General features: G+C 41.2%; 1 non-coding gene across 1 annotated transcript; it reads right to left on the bottom strand.

Moving 5' to 3' along the window:
- Positions 1-4,708: 4,708 nt before the first annotated feature.
- On the bottom strand, positions 4,709-4,827 carry LOC123687019. Its single transcript, XR_006748768.1, has one exon. It is a non-coding gene; the product is annotated as a 5S ribosomal RNA (ribosomal RNA).
- Positions 4,828-7,500: the final 2,673 nt, after the last annotated feature.

Raw genomic sequence — 7,500 nt, 5'->3', positions numbered from 1 at the left:
ACAATTCACGATGAATCAATCAGAAAGGTAGATATGTTTGACGAAATCGGACATGAGAGAGAAATACGAATAACTCACAAGGGTAAATGTCATCAAATGCATCAGACTATGTGATGAGTAAAATGAAAGATGCACACGATAATTTTAGCTTAAACCATGCCGGAAAGTCGACTTCACGTCGTGCATCGGTACAAAGTTATTCAAGGGGCAAAATAAATTCACGAGAGTAGGTCCGATTACCGCTGGATCAGACGACGATTGTAACTTGTTGGATACGAATGTATCCGATGTATGTACGTCGTCCCTCTCTGATCTGTAGTAAGTGGGCCTACCCAAGATGCACACGATAATTTTAGCTTAAACCATGCCGAAAAGTCGACTTCACGTCGTGCATCGGTACAAAATTATTCAAGGGGCAAAATAAATTCACGAGAGTAGGTCCGATTACCGCTGGATCAGACGACGATCGTAACTTGTTGGATACAAATGTATCCGATGTATGTACGTCGTCCCTCTCTGATCTACGGTACGTGGACCGACCCAAGATGCACACGATAATTTTAGCTGACTTCATGCCGAAAAGTCGGTTCACGTCATGCATCGGTATCTTAAATCGCGCCGTAAAGTCGTTCACGTCATGCATCGGTATCTTAAATCGCGCCGAAAAGTCGGCTCACGTCATGCATCGGCGTCTTTTTTTTGTGCCACCGATGCATGACGTGAACGACTTTTCGGCTCGATTTAAGATACCGATGCATGACGTGAACGACTTTACGGCGCGATTTAAGATACCGATGCATGACGTGAACGACTTTTCGGCGCGATTTAAGATACCGATGCATGACGTGAACGACTTTACGGCGCGATTTAAAGCTATACCGATGCATGACGTAAACAAGATCACACCGATGCAGCACGTTAACATTAAAGCCCGCCTAATCCGATCGATGGAGGCCGTCTCGAGTGTCCAACTTGCTCACAAGAGCCGAGAAACAAACCGATGCATCACGTAGACAAGATCGTACCGAATGTTAACACAATCCAAAAGGAAATAATCTTAGATGAATATCGATTCTGATTATTGATTTTTCTTTCGCGATATTGATAGAAGACATCTGAATGAATTTCGAATTAATTCCGAAATCAAAAAAATATTTTCAATAAATTTTTTTTCTAGAGTACCTCGGTCTTTTCTATTTTTTTTCCAAGTTTCGTACGTCAATCAACATACATCCCAGAAAAAATCATCTCTCTAACTATCCTGGTTCAAAAGTTGTATCGGAACTTTTCACGTCGAAAAAGAACATAGGCGAAAAAGGACGTGAACATTATTCCTTATAAAAATCAAACCCGACCATGGATTTTGATTCTGATTGTTGATTATCGCTATTAGAACACATTAGGAGGCAACCAAATCAAATTTGAGAAAATTCCACAATCAGAAAATTTTTTTCGAAAAAAAAAAAAAAATTCGAGAACACCTCGGTCATGGCAAGTTATTTCCCACAATCCATTCCCCAATCAACGTACATCCCAGAAAAAATCATCTCTCTAACTATCCTAGTTCAAAAGTTGTATCGGAACATTTTCACGTCGAAAATATATCTCTAAGTCCAGACCGATGCACCACGTAATCTCGGGCAGACCGATGCACAACGTAAATGACGATCGGGACCGGGGCGATCGGTCGTATCTGACACCGCCGGCTCGGTTCTAACATCGTCAATGAGTCGGGGTTGTAAAAAAGGACGTGAACATTTTTCCTTATAAAAATCAAACCCGACCATGGATTTTGATTCTGATTGTTGATTATCGCTACTAGAACATATAAGGAGGCAACCAAATCAAATTTGAGAAAATTCCACGATCAGAAAATTTTTTTCGAAAAAAAAAAAAAATCGTAATCACCTCGGTCATGGCGAGTTATTTTCCGTATTTCATTCCACAATCAACGTACAACATAGAAGAAATCATCTCTCTAACTATCCTGGTTCAAAAGTTGTATCGGAACATTTCACGTCGTAATATCTCGCCAAGTCCAGACCTCGGCGATAGGTAGTATCTGACACCGTCCGCTCGGGACTGACATCGACTTGGACTCGGGCTGATGATGGGGAGGCGTTTAAGGACGTGAACATTTTTCCTTATAAAAATTAAAGTCGACAATGAATATTGATTCTGATTACTGATTTACGCTTTAAAAACACATTAGAAGGCAACCAAATCGAATTTGAGGAAATTCCACGATCAGAAAATTTTTTTCGAAAAAAAAAAAAATCCGAAAAATTTTTTTCGATTCCGATTACTTATTTACTCTTTTAGAACACATTAGGAGGCAACCAAATCAAATTTGAGAAAATTCCACAATCAGAAAATTTTTTTCGAAAAAAAAAAAAATTCGAGGACACCTCGGTCATGGCAAGTTATTTCCCACAATCCATTCCCCGATCCACGTACATCCCAGAAAAAATCATCTCTCTAACTATCCTGGTTCAAAAGTTGTATCGGAACATTTTCACGTCGAAAATATATCTCTAAGTCCAAACCGATGCACCACGTAAACTAGGGCAGACCGATGCACCACGTAATATCGGGCAGACCGATGCAGAACGTAAACTCGATCATACCGATGCTTCACGTAATCTCGATCTTACCGATGCACCACGTAAACAAGGGCAGACCGATGCAGAACGTAAAGTAGATCTTACCGATGCACCACGTAATCTCGATCTTACCGATGCACCACGTAATCTCCATCTTACCGATGCACCACGTGAACTGGATCTTACCGATGCAGAACGTGAATTGGATCTTACCGATGCAGAACGTGAATTGGATCTTACCGATGCACCACGTAAACTCGATCATACCGATGCACCACGTAATCTCCATCTTACCGATGCACCACGTGAACTGGATCTTACCGATGCAGAACGTGAATTGGATCTTACCGATGCAGAACGTGAATTGGATCTTACCGATGCACCACGTAAACTCGATCATACCGATGCACCACGTAATCTCGGGCAGACCGATGCACAACGTAAATGACGATCGGGACCGGGGCGATCGGTCGTATCTGACACCGCCGGCTCGGTTCTAACATCGTCAATGAGTCGGGGTTGTAAAAAAGGACGTGAACATTTTTCCTTATAAAAATCAAACCCGACCATGGATTTTGATTCTGATTGTTGATTATCGCTACTAGAACATATAAGGAGGCAACCAAATCAAATTTGAGAAAATTCCACGATCAGAAAATTTTTTTCGAAAAAAAAAAAAAATCGTAATCACCTCGGTCATGGCGAGTTATTTTCCGTATTTCATTCCACAATCAACGTACAACATAGAAGAAATCATCTCTCTAACTATCCTGGTTCAAAAGTTGTATCGGAACATTTCACGTCGTAATATCTCGCCAAGTCCAGACCTCGGCGATAGGTAGTATCTGACACCGTCCGCTCGGGACTGACATCGACTTGGACTCGGGCTGATGATGGGGAGGCGTTTAAGGACGTGAACATTTTTCCTTATAAAAATTAAAGTCGACAATGAATATTGATTCTGATTACTGATTTACGCTTTAAAAACACATTAGAAGGCAACCAAATCGAATTTGAGGAAATTCCACGATCAGAAAATTTTTTTCGAAAAAAAAAAAAATCCGAAAAATATTTTTCGATTCCGATTACTGATTTACTCTTTTAGAACACATTAGGAGGCAACCAAATCAAATTTGAGAAAATTCCACAATCAGAAAATTTTTTTCGAAAAAAAAAAAAATTCGAGGACACCTCGGTCATGGCAAGTTATTTCCCACAATCCATTCCCCGATCCACGTACATCCCAGAAAAAATCATCTCTCTAACTATCCTGGTTCAAAAGTTGTATCGGAACATTTTCACGTCGAAAATATATCTCTAAGTCCAAACCGATGCACCACGTAAACTAGGGCAGACCGATGCACCACGTGAACTGGGTCTTACCGATGCAGAACGTGAATTGGATCTTACCGATGCACCACGTAAACTCGATCTTACCGATGCACCACGTAATCTCAATCTTACCGATGCACCACGTGAACTGGATCTTACCGATGCAGAACGTGAATTGGATCTTACCGATGCACCACGTAAACTCGATCTTACCGATGCACCACGTAATCTCGATCTTACCGATGCACCACGTGAACTGGATCTTACCGATGCAGAACGTGAATTGGATCTTACCGATGCACCACGTAAACTCGATCTTACCGATGCACCACGTAATCTCAATCTTACCGATGCACCACGTGAACTGGATCTTACCGATGCAGAACGTGAATTGGATCTTACCGATGCACCACGTAAACTCGATCTTACCGATGCACCACGTAATCTCAATCTTACCGATGCACCACGTGAACTGGATCTTACCGATGCAGAACGTGAATTGGATCTTACCGATGCACCACGTAAACTCGATCTTACCGATGCACCACGTAATCTCGATCTTACCGATGCACCACGTGAACTGGATCTTACCGATGCAGAACGTGAATTGGATCTTACCGATGCACCACGTAAACTCGATCTTACCGATGCACCACGTAATCTCAATCTTACCGATGCATCACGTAATCTCGATCTTACCGATGCAGAACGTAAACTCGATCATACCGATGCACCACGTTATCTCGGCAGACCGATGCAGAACGTAAAAAAAAAGCTTACAGCACGCGGTGTTCCCAAGCGGTCACCCATCCAAGTACTAACCGCGCCCGACGCTGCTTGGCTTCAGTGTTCTGACGAGAACTGGCAATTTCAGCGTGGTATGGCCGTAAACAACAAATATAGCGATATTTTCTATGATATCTCACTTTTTGGGAGCGGAAAGGACGTGAACGTTTTTCCTTATAAAAAATGAAATAACTTTTGGATATTAATTCTGATTGTTGATTTAAGTTTTAAGAACACATTAGGACATATCTCAATGAAATTTGAGGGATTTCCGAAATCGAAAAATATTTTTCGAAAAAAAAAAAAAATCCCAGAAGACCTCGGTCATCTCAAGTTTATTTCCATATTCTATTACACAATCAACGTACATCACAAAAGGAACCATCTCTCTAACTATCACAGTTAAATTTTTGTATCGGAACATTTCACGTCGGAATATCTCGCTAAGTCCAGACCGGGGAGATCGGTCGCATTTGACACCGTCCGCTCCGGTCTAACATCGTCTTGGAGTCGGGGTAACGATGGAGAGGCGTTTAAGGACGTGAACATTTTTCCTTATAAAAATTAAAGTCGACAATGAATATTGATTCTGATTACTGATTTACTCTTTTAGTACACATTAGAAGGCAACGCAATCAGATTTGAGGAAATTTCAAGATCAGAAAATTTTTTTCGAAAAAAAAAAAAATTCAAGAACACCTGGGTCATGGCAAGTTATTTCCCACAATCCATTCCACAATCAACGTACAACATAGAAGAAATCATCTCTCTAACTATCCTGGTTCAAAAGTTGTATCGGAACATTTCACGTCGAAATACCTCGCCAAGTCCAGACCGGGGCGATAGGTAGTATCTGACACCGTCCGCTCGGGACTGACATCGACTTGGACTCGGGCTAATGATGGGGAGGCGTTTAAGGACGTGAACATTTTTCCTTATAAAAATTAAAGTCGACAATGAATATTGATTCTGATTACTGATTTACGCTTTAAAAACACATTAGAAGGCAACCAAATCAAATTTGAGGAAATTCCAAAATCAGAAAATTTTTTTTCAAAAAAAAAAAAATCCGAAAAATATTTTTCGATTCTGATTACTGATTTACTCTTTTAGAACACATTAGAAGGCAACGAAATCAAATTTGAGTGAAATCCAAAATCAGAAAATATTTTTCGAAAAAAAAAAAAAATTCGAGAACACCTCGGTCATGGCAAGTTATTTTCCACAATCCATTCCCCAATCAACGTACATCCCAGAAAAAATCATCTCTCTAACTATCCTGGTTCAAAAGTTGTATCGGAACATTTTCACGTCGAAAATATATCTCAGAGTCCAGACCGATGCAGAACGTAAACTCGATCATACCGATGCTTCACGTAATCTCGATCTTACCGATGCACAACGTAAACTAGATCACACCGATGCAGAACGTAAACTCGATCATACCGATGCACCACGTAAACTCAGGCAGACCGATGCAGAACGTGAACTCGATCTTACCGATGCACCACGTAATCTCGATCTTACCGATGCACCACGTAAACTCGGGCAGACCGATGCAGAACGTGAACTCGATCTTACCGATGCACCACGTAAACTAGGGCTGACCGATGCATCACGTAAACGACGATCGAGAGGCGCGAAAGGACGTGAACGTTTTTCATTATAAAAATTGAAATAAATGATAAATAATGATTCTGATTGTTGATTATCATTTTTAATAAGCATTAGGAGGCAACCAAATGAAATTTGAGGAAATTCCGATAATAGAAAATTTTTTCGAAAAAAAAAAAAAATTCATGAAATCCTCGGTCATCGCAAAATATTTACCATATTCTGTTCGATAATCAACGTATATTTAAGAAGGAATCATATCTGTATCTATCTTGGTTCAAATTTTGTATCGGAACATTTTGACCAAAGTCCGAGCTTCGGCCGAAACAGACACCGCTGACCTGGCCTATCGATCGACCGAGAGTCGGGGATAGAGCGTAAGTGTTGTCTGGAGGGGAACCCTGTGCTCTCCTGACATATATAGGGAAGGTGGTCGCGTTGGGCGATGCAGAACGTTTGGATCGGGAATTATATTTTTGGTTCAGCTATTGGAATATGGTTTATTGTTGGTATATATTGGCGAAATAACGTTCTTACTGACTGGGGATATTCATAAAAATGAGTCCGGAGATTTTCAGATCGAAGTCCGAGTGATCCGACTTGGAAGGCGTGTTGGGTGGGTCGAGATGGCTTAGATAGATCAGACGAGGCGGGCTAAGTGTTGACGTCATGCATCGGTCCATTTTCAGATTGAGTCCGAGTAATCCGACTTTGAAAGAGTGTTGGGTGCGTCGAGACTGTTTAGATAGATCGGACGAGGCGGACTAGGTGTTAACGACATGCATCGGTATATTTTCTGATCGGAGTCCGAAGAAATCGGCCCTAGTAGGCGCAGCGGACGGTCGAGACGGCCTCGGTGGGTCGGATCGATCGGGAAAAGTTTGCTAAATCGTGTCTGGAGGGGAACCTTGGGTTCTCCTGACATATATAGGGGATAAGGTTTGGGTGAACGATTCTTCACGTAAAAGTTGAGTAATTTATTTTTCGATAAGCTTTTGGATATTGATGAGAAGTATATGTATATCTTCGATTAAAAGAATTCTTACCGTCTCCATGTATATTATATTAGATATATAAGAAATAGTTAACGTGATGCATCGGCCGATTTCCGGATCGGAGTTCGAGAGATGCGACTTTCGATGCGCGATGGGTGGTTCGAGACGGC

The sequence above is a fragment of the Harmonia axyridis genome, chromosome X, assembly GCF_914767665.1.
Source record: "Harmonia axyridis chromosome X, icHarAxyr1.1, whole genome shotgun sequence".
NCBI classification, from domain to species: Eukaryota; Metazoa; Arthropoda; class Insecta; order Coleoptera; family Coccinellidae; genus Harmonia; species Harmonia axyridis.
This window is presented reverse-complemented; position numbering and strand designations above follow the sequence as displayed.